The sequence below is a fragment of the Tasmannia lanceolata genome, unplaced genomic scaffold (genome assembly GCF_043159265.1).
Source record: "Tasmannia lanceolata isolate RefF3 unplaced genomic scaffold, GAP_Taslan_0.1 ptg000037l, whole genome shotgun sequence".
NCBI classification, from domain to species: domain Eukaryota; kingdom Viridiplantae; phylum Streptophyta; class Magnoliopsida; order Canellales; family Winteraceae; genus Tasmannia; species Tasmannia lanceolata.
In genome coordinates this window covers 25,082,309-25,098,367 of record NW_027518714.1, presented here as the reverse complement: position 1 = coordinate 25,098,367, position 16,059 = coordinate 25,082,309, and the positions used below count along the sequence as shown (strand labels likewise).

The 16,059-nt window shown below is 38.4% G+C and overlaps 1 protein-coding gene across 2 annotated transcripts in view; it reads left to right on the top strand.

Annotated features, from left to right (window-relative positions):
- The window catches only part of LOC143862510 (uncharacterized), a 48,176-nt gene that overhangs the window by 6,789 nt on the left and 25,328 nt on the right, over positions 1-16,059 (top strand). The window contains exon 2 of one of the 2 annotated variants that reach the window (XM_077373572.1): positions 2,939-4,436. The exons of the other annotated variant lie outside the window; for it this stretch is intronic. The gene's annotated coding sequence lies outside the window, so the exon portion shown is untranslated. Of the gene's footprint in view, positions 1-2,938; positions 4,437-16,059 lie in introns of those variants that run through there. 2 annotated transcript variants of the gene reach the window in all.

Here is a 16,059-nt window from a genome sequence, read left to right as displayed (position 1 = left end):
TTTGCATGTTAATTAATAGTAGCTTGCATCTTAGAACTGTTTGTATTTCTCAATCCAAACCTCATCTTCAAGACAAATCTGGTTTCCTCCGGCCTATTCCTATTCGGTCTACCCCTGCACCCCAACCCAACTTGGGTTACACCCTGTTTAGCCCTTGGTTCATCTTGGTTCCCTGCTGGTTACACCCTACTTGCCCCTGGTTAGCCCCTGGTTAGCCCCTAGTTAGACCCTGGCTAGTCTCGGGTTCGCCCCCAACTTAGACCCGACTCATTTGCCCCTAAGCCGTATCCAAATTCCGAACCCGAACCGAAAACCCGCGGCCTATCTGGCCTTAACCCAAACCCATGGTCTTCGCCCGAATTCTTGGCTCATCCAGCCTTGACCCATGCCCCACCCCAAACCCAACCCATGCCCAACCCCAAACCCAAACCCAACCCCCCAAACAGTACCCTAACCCACACCCACCCCCTTGACCCAATCTAACCCAACTCGACCAAACCCAGCCCAACCCCATACCTCAACCCGACTTAACCCAACCCCACACTCCACCCCAACCCACGCCCAAACCTAACCCATGGACCCATGCCCGACCCAACCCCACACCCCAAACCCAACCCATGCCCAACCCCAACCCCAAACCCAACCCCCCAAACAGCACCCAAACCCACACCCAACCCCTTTGCCCAATCTAACCCAACTCGACCAAACCCAGCCTAACCCCATACCCCAACCCGACTTAACCCAACCCCATACCCCAACCCGACTTAACCCAACCCCACACTCCACCCCAACCCACGCCCAAACCTAACCCATGGACCCATACCCGACCCAACCCCACACCCCAAACCCAACCCATGCCCCACCCCAAACCCAACCCATGCCCAACCCCACACCCAAACCCAACCCCCAAACAGCACCCTAACCCACACCCAAACCCACACCCAACCCCTTGACCCAATCTAACCCAACTCGACCAAACCCAGCCCAACCCCATACCCCAACCCAACTTAACCCAACCCCACACCCCACCCCACCCGAGTCGCACCCCAAACTGACCCGAGTCGCACCCTGAATTCATCCGAGTCGCACTTTGAATTGATCCTAACTCATCCTACCCTGAGTTACACCCTGACTCAACACAGGCCCAGCTTAGTGTAAGTCTTGACTAAAACCACCTGGTGTAACCGAAAGCAAGCTTTTCTGAAATGATGAGTTTGAATGCATTAGTGAAGGTTTACTCTAGACAAATATGAATGCATGTGTAGTGTATAATATGCATGCATGGGAATAGTTTAAAATGTAAAACTTCTGGATTCCAGACATGCTTCATTTGCACTATACATGCATGTCAACTCAGGTATGATCATTGTGGATCAAACCTGAGGTCACTCAACCTAGCTTAACCCATCGCTCATTCGGCCTAACCCACAGCCAAGGGCTTTCAGCCAACTCAAAGCTGCACCCCAAAACCCGCATCCTACACCCAACCCAACCTGACCCGACTCATCTCATGCCCAATCCTACTTGACTCAACCCACGCCCAACCCATCACATCTCACACACTCCACCCAAATCCGAACCCAACCCAACTTTACCCAACCCCACACCCGAACCCCAATCCCACTTGGGTTCACAACCGAACTCAACCCAACCAGCCCAACCCATCTGCCCCAATAAACCATTGAAGCCCACGCAGCCTAGCCGTAACCCACACCCTGAATCCGCATCCTAACCCGCACCCTAAACCCGCACCTTTCCGCACCTTTCCGCTCCTTTCTTCTGTCTCTTCCATTTTTCGACACCCTTCTTCATCTCTTCCATTCCCTTTTTTACCCTTTCCTTTTCCTTAAACCATTTTTGCATGTTAGATGTTTCATTGTGTTTAGTCGCATGATTAATTGCATATTTAGATTTCTTTATTTATTATTTATCCTCATCATATGCTTAGAAATCACATGTTTAGCCATCTTGCTAGTTGTGTTGCTTTGGTTTTTGCATGCTTAGTTACTTTGTTAAACTTGGAACTCTTTGGAATAAAAAAAAAACCTTAAAGAATCTAAGAACTTACATCAAATTGGAAAACTTCAATTCAAAATCTAAACCTCCAAATTCTTAAGTTTTAGGTTCTAGGATTGGAAAACTTAGAAGTGGCACTCTAGTTTCCCCAATGGAACTTTTGAATCCAAGTTCTCACAGAAATGCTAAGATGCAACTTAGGTCCATTGCATTAGATCTAGGTTCATATAGCGTAGGTCACTTCACTTCAAATCAATTAATCAAAATCAACTCAAGTCAAATCTTATCAATCTCAAAACAATCACATAGGCACGTAGGCATGTAGTTGCATGTAGGATGCACTCCTGGCCCGCATGAGTCTAAACTGTGAACGGCTAAATCATTAGTAATGTTTAGATTTCTAAAATAAAATTCACATTCACCCCCTTAGTTAAACCTGAATAATTAAAGCTTTCAAAAGTTAGGCAAGGTCGGTGCTGTACACCTCGTGCGGTACACCTTCCGACTTCGTAACCAGGTAACTTACCCAGAACTCAAAACGTAGACCAAATTAACAGAGTTAATCATGAGTCCTAGATCCCTAATCTAGGTGGCGACTCTGGTCAGTTGCTTCTTTCGTGAAGTTAGGACTTTTATCTTAAATTTATGAAAAAAGCAATCATATTCAAATCCAATGGACAAAGGCGCTATCATCATAAAAACACACACCCTAGTGGGACCACCCCCCTCGGGACGGGATCCACAGGGCCTATGAGTGTTTTAGCTTTCTTGCCCCTGTGCCCAGGGAGCCAGACAAAGTATATTTCCCGCGCAGAGGTGTTGGGGAGTAGGACCTGCGGTAAATAGTTTTCATTTTCTGTACTGCACTCTTTTCGCTTTGAATTAGCTTTATGTTTTTGACACATGGTCTGTATCATGACAGGTCCGATGGTGACCTCTGGATGATCTCCAGGAGGTTGTGATAGATGAGTTTGCGCACACCAGGCTCCTCTCTCGGAGGATGACAGCGTTCCACTGTCACCTGGGTCCCGTAGTCTACCTACCGGACAGGATAGCGCGACAGGCGCTTGGGCATGAGAGTCAGGGGATACCTCCTCCTCCCTTTGGTAGCTTGAGGATATTGGAGTAGGTCGAGCCAGACTAGCTAGTGATCTTGCAGACACGAGGGTTTGACATCCTCGATGACAACTTTCAGGTTTCTTTCCAACATGAACGATTGGTGGGCCCAACAATTAATTTGTTTAGATCTTTGAGCAAGGTAGTCCCCGCCCATTTTTTCAAAATGATCCCAACCGCCCACACCATAGGATGATCCAAACTGTCTGTTTGATGGGCCACATCGTAAATAGGTTGTGTCCCAAAAAATCATTTCCACATGATGATCCTAGCCCTCTGATATAAAGAGAAATTGAATATTATGGAAACCGTATAGATTGAGGTTTGCGATCATCCTATGGAAATGATTTTGTATTTACATTGTGGCCCATCAAATGGAGGCTTGAAAATAACAAAACATGGTCCAAGATCTATAAAACCAGACGCTATGTAGAAGCAATTTGAACAAATCCAGGTACAAGTGCATTTGCTTAAGATAAATGAAGAAAATGGCATTCGTCTTTGTTCTCTCCTTCCTCTCAATGTCCATGGCAATGGCTAGGATGATCGAAACGACCGACCATGGGCGAATCTGCAGTTATTGGGACCCCAGTATTGCATCCTCTCTGTTTTGGCCAAGGGTGCACCAAGCGTCCTTCCTTCTACCGAGATTTAAAATATGGCACCAAACTCCATTCCCATTCCCACTTTGAAGATCGTGGCACCAACCAATCAATCTGCTGAGGCTGAGGCTAAGGGAGCACCACCAACCATATCCTCTCCCCAAGCTTCGTCTAATGGAGCACCACAAACCGTTCCTTCTCCTCAAGCTTTGTCTAAGGGAGCACCACCAATCATTCACTCTTCTCAATCAGTCATTGGAACAACTGGCCATGGGTGACTCTGCTGTTATCGGGACCCCCGATGTTACGTCTTCTCCGTTGCTCCGGCTAAGGAAGCATGAAACTTCCTTCTATTGAGCCACCAGACTCTATTCCAGTTTCAATGATTGTGACATCAACCGTTCCCTCTGCTCAAGCTGCATCCAAGGGAGCACCACCAACCGTTCCCTCTGCTAAGCAGCAACACCCAACTCAGTTGCCTAGTCCAATGTGTCTTCTTGATGTGTCTTTCTGTGTGTTTTTCGGATAGTGTTTTAGGTGGTAGGTGTGTTTACATGTTTCTAGTTTCAGTGTGTTTGCATGTATCTTTCCTTGTCTCCTGGTGGAGGGTGTGTTTACATGTTTCTAGTTTCAGTTTGTTTACTTGTATCATTCTATGCCTTCTAGCTTTAAGAAATGACTAGTAGCTATTGAAGAAATCAAGTGCCTTGTCTGTGTTTTTATTTGACTTGACCATTTCCATTTATGTGAAATTAAAATGGTAGAGATTAAAGATCAACTGAAGGTGCCTGTGTATTCTACCTATTTGGTGTAGATATGGATACATAGTCCAATTTTTTGGCTTATATACCAGTTTGCATCTGTTGGTTCTTCCAAAAATTGACTTATTAGAATGTATATATTGTTTTTGAAGATTGTCGTGGAATAACTTCTCTCTATTGATGTAGCTATATATAAAGAATTACATGTAGTCAAATCCCTTTGATGATGGGATTGAATGGTATAAAAAGAAGTCAAATCTAAACACTTGCCTATATAGCCTAGTCTACAATGGAAACATATAAAAAAAATTACATCTATACACTTGCCTAGGCATAGAGGGCACTTCCCTATATAAAGATTGTGTCAATCTTGTACAAAAAAGAATAAAATAAAAGAGGCAAGTAACGGCTTCGTAAATAAATCAGTAGGTTGGTCTTTTGTTGGGAGATATGATGTTTTAAGAGGACCACTCTGAATTTTTTCTCGAATCAAATGATAGTCCAATTCAATATGTTTTGTTCTTTCATGAAAGACCGGATTAACTGCAATATGAAGTGCAGCTTGATTATCACAGAAAACTGTGATAGGTTGCGAATGCTTGATGCCGAGGTCATTCAGAAGATACTTGAGCCAAGTTAATTCACAGCTCACCAATGCCATTGATCTATATTCGGCTTCTGCAGTGGACATAGATACTGTAAGCCCAAGGGTTCCCATGGGTTAATCATTCGCCTTAGCTTCTTGTTTTGATGCTAGCAAACTCAAATTGATTAGCATTTGTTGACTAATGTGTTGCTTTGAGGTGTTGTGTTGTATATAGAAATTTCATGTCATAATCGCCATTACACAACTCTTCTCAACACATGGCTTGTGGATTAAGAAGCAAAGGAACCAAGAGCTTGCACCTACAGTGAAGACATCACCATTTGGAGATGATCAAGTCAAGAAACTCGAGATGAAGATCCCACAAGTTCCCCTAGCAAGTGTCAAGAAGGACCTTGGAGTTGAACATGCCATGGTGATACCTCATGCACCTTTCAACATGTATTGAAGATTGGAGGAGAAGTCACAAGAGCCGAATCAAGTTCAAGATGTTCACTCAAGCCGAAGAAGTCCTTGGAAGTGCAAATGAGCGAATACATTCCAAGAAGACTCAACGATATCATTTTAGAATGTATTTAGAGTCCTCTTAATATTTGTAAATTGCACTTTCAAAGGTTTTCAAATGGTTTTCATACTTAAGTTTTTACATCTTTGAAAACCATTCACAGTCAAAAATGTGTTTGAAAATCTAGGACTAAACCCCCAAGTCCATGGAAGCAGTGCTGGAAATCCTGCACTTGCTATCCAATAGCGGGCCGGTCGACCGGGGATGAGCCGGGTGACTGCGAAAATAGTTCTGTTGAAACAGAACATTTCGTCATGGGTTTGGGCGGGCTACCGCTATGGGTCGGTCAACCGCGAATAGGTTTTTAAGCAAAATTTTCGAGCGAACAGGAAGCCCTCGCCGGGGGACCGCCCTGGGGCCAGTCGACCGCGACGATAGAAATTTTGAAAATAAAAAAGACGCCCGATAGGGGCGGGCAACACGCTATGGCTCGGTCTACAGTGACGGTCCTGCAAAAGAGCCATTAAGACTTTCGCAGGTTGACTTTTTTCAACCTTGTTTATTACAGTTTTACCCCCAAACGGTCTTATTTTCAAATGGGCTATATATATACTTCATAAAAACCTATCTAAACAAGCTTTTGAACATTTTAGAAAGATCAAATCCCATTTTCCTTGAGCTAAAACCTTTTCTATCAAAAGCTAAACCTCTTTGAACTTGCATTTGCATATTCTATCAAGAGGAACTCCATAGGCTTTACATTTTATCTTCCTTGGAGTGATTGTGAGCTAAAGAGTTGTAATCTGCCTATCAAGAGGCAAGAGAGTTCTTTTATTTTTTATTTTCTTCATTGTACTCGAGGGTCTTCTCTTCGGCCTGTTAACAAAGGTGAAGACATTGTGAGAGTCTACTCTTCGGCCCGTTAACAAAGGTAAAGACACTGTAAGAGGGTGTGTCAGCAAGGCTTATTGCAGAAAGGGTTTGTTCCCTTTGGAGATTGGAGAAGTCAGGTGTACGGCTTGGAGATTCGCCCTTTGAAGAATCTCATATTTAGTTGAGCGCCCATGGAGGGAAACTTGGAAGAGTGGAGTAGGTCTTGTGATAGACCAAACCACTATAAATCTTGCCCCTTGGGGATGCTTTCTCTTCTCCTTCTCTTTGTACATCGTGGTGATTGGTAAACTCTACCCTTTACTTATTTTTATGTGTATTGTTTATTGAACAAGGATTAGAGCATATAAGCATAAAGTAATATCTAAACCCTAGCTTTCATTATATTGATTACTTGAACAAGGGTTAGACTAATTAATGCTTAATTAGAAAATTAATTTTAATAATCCATGTAATTAAGCCCAAAATTTCTAATTGACCAATTCACGCCCCTCTTGGGTTGTCACTCTTGTATTTCATTTGGTATTAGAGCGAAGGCTCTTAGAGAGATTTTTAAATTTAAAATCTACAAGTGAAAAGATCCGTGACAATCCAAATGGATTTTGAGCTAGGCAAATCCGCTCTTATTCTCCATTTTTCGATGGAACGAATTTTAGAGATTGGAAAATTCAAATGCTAGCCTATCTCAAATCCATAGACTTTGACATGTTAGATGTCATTGAAAGGGGATTTTCTATATTAAGGAAATGTTCTAAAAATAATTTGAAACTATTTTTCTTGAATTCAAAGGCAATGATCTTATTTTGTTGTAGTTTAACTCCAAATATTTATGAGAAAATTTCTAAATGCATCAATGCAAAAGATATTTAGACAACTCTAGAAGATATTTTTGAGAAAAATATTTGTCTCTTTTCAAACGATAAAATTTTTGAACAAAAAGAGATTTCACAACAAAATTTTGCGAATGAAAATTCTTTCAAATATTCAATCTCCGATTTGGAAAGTCAAATTGACAATTTGAAATCGGAAGTAAATGAAAGTTTGAAAAGATATGAAAAATTAAGTCATTTGGGCAAAATTTTGATAAATAAAAATGATGACTTAATTAAAAGATGCAATGCCTTTGAAGTAGAAAATAAAAGCCTTGCTAACACAAACATGGATTTAAATGAAAAATACAAACATGTTTGTGAAAATGAAGAAGAATTTAAAGCTAATTTATCTCAACAAATAAAATATTTTAAAAATCAAGTGAATGAGATAAAATTAGTAAATGAAGAACTCTCTATAAAGAACCAAGGATTGCAAGAGGAGAAAGACAAACACATTTGTCATCATGTGCATTCTTGTGGTTCTTCATATTCCTCATCTACTAATCATTACTCATGTACTTATTGTGGTAGATTAGGACATCAAAAAGCTAGGTGTAAGCTTAGATTTGTGAAGTCAAACAAGTTTGTTTGGGTATGAAAAGATTGTTAGCTTAAGAGTTCAATAAGTACTCCCGTTGAAATGTTTTGATGATTAACAAACTCAATTTGTTATAAAAAAGGTTTATACACTAATGATTTCCATTAGCAAAGTTATTGTGTTCATAGCTTTAGCATCCTCGAGATTGAACGACAAATGACAATCATTCAAGCTCAAAGGCATGAAAAAGGCAAGTCAAAGACAAAAGAATACCAACACAAAGGCAATTCAAAGGTATTCAAAGACAAGGATGAACTCATGCCCAACAATGATGGCAATCAACTCAAAAGTTCAAGCTTCGCTAAAGCATCAATGGAGTTGAGCGAAGATATGTCAAAGCCTCTACAAGGTGCCAACAAGATTGAAGACCAAGTAAAATTAGAATGTAAATGGTCCTTCATGTATAGTCTAGGTCTATGGCACAAAGGAGAGTTAAAATCAATCCAAGTAGAACTTAATGGGTTTGTGAATGTTCATAGGGGTGTCCCAACATTGTTGGACCCTCATGACATTCCATTTAACTTGATAAAATAAAGTTCCAAAAGGCCAAACAAAGTCAGCAAAAAATATAAGGAAAAACTGCTATGCACAAGCTTATCGGAGCTCCGAGCTCGAAACTCCGAGAAAATTCTCAGAGCTCCGAGAATGGTTACAGGTTAAAAAAATAATGGGCCTACGGCCCGCTCGGAGCTCCAAGCCCGAACTCCGAGAAGACCGTTGAGGAGCTTAAAAAGGGCATATTTTCTCCCCTCTATTTATATGAACCTTGGGACTTTTGGGGAACAATCTAAGGAGTTTACAAAATATTCTAAGAGCATTAAAAAACATTCATTCTCCTTATCCTCAAGATTTTCACTCTCCATCTCTCTCTTGTGCCTTTACCTTAGACTATTCTTGAGAGATTTTAAGATTTTTCATTTGGTGATCATTTTCCTTGTGAGAGTGAGTGAGCTTTAGATGTAATTAGTCTATCTAGAGGCAAGCAAGCTAAAACCTTTCATCTTCTTTGTATTTGGCACAAAAGGCGTCATAGAAGACCCTTGGAGCTCGAATCTTGATTTGTACAAGGCAAAAGGAATGCCGTATTTAAGTTCCTTGGAGAAGATAGTGGAATCCTCAAGGAGAGCAACTTGAGAAGAGTGGAGTAGGTCTTGAGCTAAGACCGAACCACTAAAAAAATTCTTGTGTCAAAGCTTCTTTGTCTCTTCACCTCTTTTCTTGTGGTAAGGATTTACTCTTGCTTTGAATCCTATTGTGGGACCCGATCCCACGAGAGGGATGAGGCGCGAGCCGTCTCCCTCTCTCTTGGTCTCACGTACCCACGCGAATGGCGTGTGCTTTTTATTATTGATTTTAATTACCCAACCAAGCAGGTAGCAACCAAGCCATAGGGTGTAATCAAACGTGCAACCCAGTACCCATAAGGGCAGGGGTAAGCCGCCGAGCCTAGCAAGGTGTGATTTAATTCATCTTCTACGTGAACTTGGGATAACTAAGGAAATCCGAATTCCACGCAAAAGAGAGTGACAGAGTCACCACCTAGATGAGGGATCTAGGATCCATAATTTACCAGAAATCTAGACTCATTACTTGGTTACGAGAATGGAAGGTATGGGGAGTTACCACCACATGCACCATTCCTGCCCGATAATCGGTCTTCAATTCCAAAAGTTAACTCTTTTGAATTTCTTTTAAATGGCTCATTTAACTCTACATTAATGTGCGAACTACGTGACATGCATCCTAAGATCTAATTTCAGTGTAATTCATAAATGTGTATCTTGATTTTCTTAATTTGTTTGAATTCAATCTATGTGAAAGTTCACCTAAAATTCTAATTTCATGGAAAGTCCTAAGTGATTTAATTACTTTTAATTTAAGGATTAATGTACAAAACCCCACCACTTATGTGTGGAGCCGACTCGGGCTTGGTATGCCACTCAAGTATCCAAGTTGCCTACGTATCCCAGCCTCACTCGAATCAGAGTCGATCGTAGTTCGGTGCACCTGAACTAAGCTACTTATGCCTAACTCATCTAGGACACCGACCTAGACTGGATTGACTGATTTAACAGTTTAAGAGAAATTATTTAATTCAAGTTGAAGATTTTATTATCCTAGGACTTCATCTAAGATGCTATATGGTCCTATCTAAGTCCAAGACGTCCCTTAGACTAATGCACGTTAACCTACATCCTAGGTAACTAGGTTTGTCCTAGGAGAAAATTGGGTGACTAGTGTAACTAGATCTATGGCACGGTTGCTATCCATAGCAAACGCCAGTGATGAGGCTGTACTCTTAACTCTAGGACTCCCTAAAACTTAGGACACAACGTGACGTAAGTGTTCCTAAGGGGCCCTAAAGGTTCCTACGATAGGAGACCGTAATCCAACGGCTCCTAAGACGAGGATTGAGTTAATTCGATTTGTTGAACTTAATGATTTTCGAATTTTGAGAATTTTTTATTCCTAAACATCTAAGGAATACCAAAGGCTCTATGGTTCGCAAGTTTTGGCCTCGAATCGCAACCATGGAAGGGAATCATGCTCTCAACCCTTGTATAATTTAGCACGTAAGTTATAGTACCTTATTGCCTGGCATGTTTCTCAGGATTTCCATGGACAGTGGACATCGGAGCCAATAACATACTATAATTTACGCACTCCAATTATGCTGGATCGATCGCAATTAGTATACGATTATGGTTACGATCTCGGTAGTTTAATTGTCACAGCATAGCCAATTTACAAACGCAATCTATGAACCCTAAGGTTTCTGTTTCAAAAAAGAAAGGGATTGAATTTATGATGAAAAGTTAAGATTTTTTGGAGATTTTTACTGAATTTTGTATTGATTTACTATTAAATTGTGATTTAATATCATTAAGACCAGATTGCTAGGATTATACAGTAACCCTAAGCAATCAAACTCCAACTCAGTTGAAAATTTTCCAGTAACAAGATATAGATGATTATGGCTTATTGGAAAATTTTCATGAATTATTATTAAGATTTGATATCAATTTCTGATTTTTCAAAATTCAAATCAGATTGTAGATTAACACAGCAACCTATAGCATATCAATTTCAAATCAACTTAAACTCTTACAGTATAAAGATAATCATAATCTTAGACTACTGTATCACTTTCATGAATTTTTATTACGATTTGATCCCCATTTAAATTCACACAAAAATCAGATGAAACCAAAGAATTACTTAAAAAGCAAACCTAATGGTAACCTAAAATCAAATAAAAACTTTCAGTAGATATATAATAGATTATAAATTTTTTTATCAAAATTTCAAAACTTAAAAATTAAATCTCCTCCATAAAACTGGTTTTTAAATATAAGAGATCAATTTGTTTCTTAGGCGTTAAAACCTGTTTATTAAAATAAATTGTAAAACCTTATCAAATCTTTGCAAAATTAATTAAAAATATTCCTCTAACATTCCAGTAACCTAAGTTACTGGTTTGTCACGAAATATTTTGAAAATATATTAATTTAATAAGAAAAAGAATTATGGCAAGTAAAACGGAGAAGCGATTAGAAAATAGTAAAAACCATATTTGTTTTAAAATATTTTTCAATGGAAACTTCCATTTATTATTAGGCTTTAATTCTGGAAAGTTTCATCAAATTGTAAAACGATTTGGTATTTATTAAAAATATCCAAAATTTAAAATAATTAATAATCCGATTAAATAAACTCCAAAAAATATGAAAAATTTTGGGTGATCTAAAAACCTTTTAAAACTACCAGAAACAAACTTTCACTAAATTTGGACATGATTTGATATACTTTTGGCTCCATTCATCAAGAAATAACCCTTTTCGGGGTTATTCTTTGAAAAATAGAATGAAAAATAAAACGGCCGAACCGCGGTTGGAAATTAAGTTTCCAGTAGTTTTGTATTTTATATAAAACCCAAAAAATATCAGTTTTTAAAAAGAACCATGTTTTCAAACACTTGCTTTGATAATCTAATTTAAATCCATATTGAATAAAAACAAAAGAAACCCATTTTTAAATGGAGGAAAATTAAATTTTAGATCAAATTTTGGATTTTGAAAACTCATAATCTATATTATAACATACTGGAATTTCAAAGAAAAACTCGTTGATTTGATCCATCAAAATTAAAACCCTATCATGCTTTTTCTACTTCACAAAGATGAGGAATCCTTACCGTTGATCACGATCCTTGTCTCTAGGGTTGGTGATCCAAGATATACGCTTTGTCCAAGCCTTTTATACACTAAAAAAGAGCCAAAGAACACTCTAATAATCCTTGATTGTGTGATGCCTTGGAGAAGAAGAAGGAATTCAAGAATTCCTTTTGTGAATAACACTTGAGAGAGAGATGAACACACTTCAAGAGAGAGGAGGTTTTTTTCTCTTTTTTTTTTCTTGGGAGGAGAGAGAAAAAGGATGAATTTGGATTTTTTTTGGATCCTTCCCAGGATTGTTTGCTTGATTTTTATACAAAAAGCTAGGGTTAAGAGAGAAATAGTAGTTTTCAATGTGAGAGCTCTCATTTTTGGGTTGTTTCCAATTTTCCCCTCTTGCTTTCTTTCTTTCTTGTTTCCAAATTGGATTTGATTCCAATCTTAATTTCTTGTCAATCAAGACATGCTATTATCATTCCACATTGCTTCTTTGGAAGAAAACCTTTTTAAGCAATCATTCTTCTTTTCCTTCTTTCCTTTTTTTCTTTTTTTATTCTTTTTATTTTTCTTTTAACTAATATGATGTCACCATTGTGACATCATCAAGGTTGGTTGCTCAACTCATGTGGGTCAGCCATGTGGGGCGCCCACCATGGTGGTTGACCCATATGGGTGAACCCACATGAGCTCCATCTTTGCGGGCTTTAGCCCAATGGGCCATTTCACACGGGTTTCGGGTTTTTCCGTAAAAATTCAATAAAATCTTTCTAAATTCAACATTCTATACATGCACCCAACCCATTTGACATTTATGGTGCATCCCTCACACATGATCGGACCATCTTTTTTGGAAAATAACTTTTCGGACCAAAATGCCCTTATTTGACTGTTAGACATCCAAATGCGCCCAAAATACCCTCAGATTGGTTCACCCCTAAAGGGAAAAGTTAAAAATGAAAAGTCTTTATGGTCAAACTTCAAAAATAGAAACTTTTAAAATTGGGTCCTTTCGGTGAGTAATATTAAACAGGATCATTTGGTATCCCCTGAAAATACCCAAAATGCCCTCAACACTTAGAATTTCCAAATTAAGCGAAACCCTTGAGAATTCTAAATTTAGCAGGTTTTCCAAAATTTAGGAAATCATTCATAATCTCTCAGACATATTTCGGGGATCAAAAGAATTATACAGTAAAAGACCAAATTACCCCGAGGTGCTAGAATTTGGCGAGACTAGGGAAAACCTTGAGAAATTCCAAAAATAGCAGATTTTTAAAAATTTATGAACGGACTCAAGATTTCTTAGACACAACTTAGGGACCAAATATGATATGTTTGAAAATGTCTAAAATACCCCCGAAGTGCAAGACTAAGAGAAAATCTTGAGAGATCTAAATTTAGCAGGTTTCCCAAATCTTACGAAATTACTCATAATCCATCAGCCGTACCCTCGAGATGGTTTTGGACATATGAGACATGATTGAAATATCCATAAGATGATGAAAATGTGGAAGCCCCATGAGTTTCTAAAAATAGCAGCTTTTTCAAAATTTAAAAAATCACTCAAGATTTCTCAAATATAACTCGGAGGTCAAACGAGACACATCGAGAATGACCAAAATACCCATGCAGTGCAAAATAGGCAAAAATGAGGAAAACCCTGAAAATTCTAAAAATAGCAGGTTTTTTCTTTTGCTTGGAAACTTGAACTTTCATCTTTCAGAGGCCAAATGAACCCCCTAGAGACCTTCAGGATCGCGAATCAACTTCAAAACTCCCATAATGAAATGAAATCTACCCTAAAATGCACAGTTGCATAATCCTAAGTGGAATACAGACTCGAAACTTGACAAACTACCAAATCTTTTACTTTTTTTAAAGTCTACCAAAATGGGGGTGTCTACAGATGCCCCTCTTTGGTAGAGATGACGTAGTCATCGAATACCAAAGTAAAAGTGACAGAACCATTTTGCATAGCGTTAATCAACAAATGATTCACTTAACAAAATGCAACCTAAATGCAAATGCATACTAAATGCTTCCTAATGCAAGACTCTAGACGAAGTCTTAGAATTGAAATGATCATTTACTCTAAACACCGTGACTTGGTGGTTCAGAATAATGGAGAAATGGATCCAATCTGATTTGCAAAAATTACGCAACTCAAAATGAAAGATAATTATGAGGCAGCGCCATTTTCAAACGGGCAGTGAGGAAATGAGAGATCAATTTCGAATGGATACTGCTTTCAAATAGGCTCAACAGAAATGGGGCACTATAATTGTACAGGCCAAAGGGAAGCAAGTGATAGATCATTTTCGAATGAACTCACAGAGAATGAAATGCCGTATTTATACAGATTCCAATGAAATCATATTTATGAATCCCAAAGAGGAACAAGAGACCATTTTTAAATGGACTTAGATAGAATGAATACTGTATTTGTACAGTTCCCAAAGGAAATGAGACATCATATTTATATGGATCCCAAAGTGGAACAAAAGACCATTTTTAAATGAACTCAAATATGATGAAATACCGTATTTTTACTGATTCCAAGAAAATGAGGCATCATATTTGTATGATGTTCAAAGAGAATTAAGAGATCATTTTTTAATGGACTCAGATAAGATGAAATACCGTATTTTTACTGATTCCAAGAAAATGAGGCATCATATTTGTATGATGTTCAAAGAGAATTAAGAGATCATTTTTTAATGGACTCAGATAAGATGAAATACCTTATTTTTACGGATTCCAAGGAAATGAGATATCATATTTGTATGATGTTCAAAGAGATTTAAGAGACCATTTTTTAATGGACTCAGATAAAATGAAATACCGTATTTTTATGGATTCCAACGAAATGAGACATCATATTTGTATGATGTTCAAAGAGAATTAAGAGATCATTTTTTGAATGGATTTAGAAATAATAAAACACCGTATTTTTACGGATTCCAAGGAAACAAGACATCATAGTTGTATGATGTTCAAAGAGAATTAAGAGACCATTTTTGAATGGACTCAGAGAAAATGAAATACTGTATTTTTACGGATTCCAAGGAAACAAGACATCATATTTGTATGATGTTCAAAGAGAATTAAGAGACCATTTCTGAATGGACTCAGAGAGAATGGAATACCATATTTATACGGATTCCAAGGAAATGAGACATCACATTTGTATGATGCTCAAAGAGAATAAGAGACCATAGTTGTATGGACTCAAAGAGAATGGAATACCATATTTATACGGATTCCAAGAAAATGAGACATCACATTTGTATGATGCTCAAAGAGAATAAAAGAACATTTTTGAATGGACACAGAAAGAATGAAATACCGTATTTTTACGGTTTCCAAGGAAACGAGACATCATATTTGTATGATGTTCAAAGATAATAAGAGACCATACAAATGGACTCGAAGAGAATGAAATACCGTATTTATACGGAGTTCATGGAAATGAGACATCACATTTGTATGATGCTCAAAGAGAATAAGAGACTATTTTTTAATGGACTCAGAGAGAATGAAATACCGTATTTTTACGGATTCCAAGGAAATGAGACATCACATTTGTATGATGCTCAAAGAGAATATGAGACCATTTTTGAATGGACTAAGAGAGAATGAAATACCGTATTTATACGGATTCCCAGGAGATGGGACATCACATTTGTATGATGCTCAAAGAGAATAAGAGACCATAGTTGTGTGGACTCGAAGAGAATGGAATACCATATTTATACGGATTCTAAGGAAATGAGACCGTAATTGTACGGACTCGGAAGGAACATGACGCCGTAATTATACGGACCCTTAAGGGAATGAGACACTGTAGTTATACAGCCTCAAAGGGAATAATAGGACACTGTAGTCATACAAGCTTAAAAGGATAAGAGTCCATAGTCAT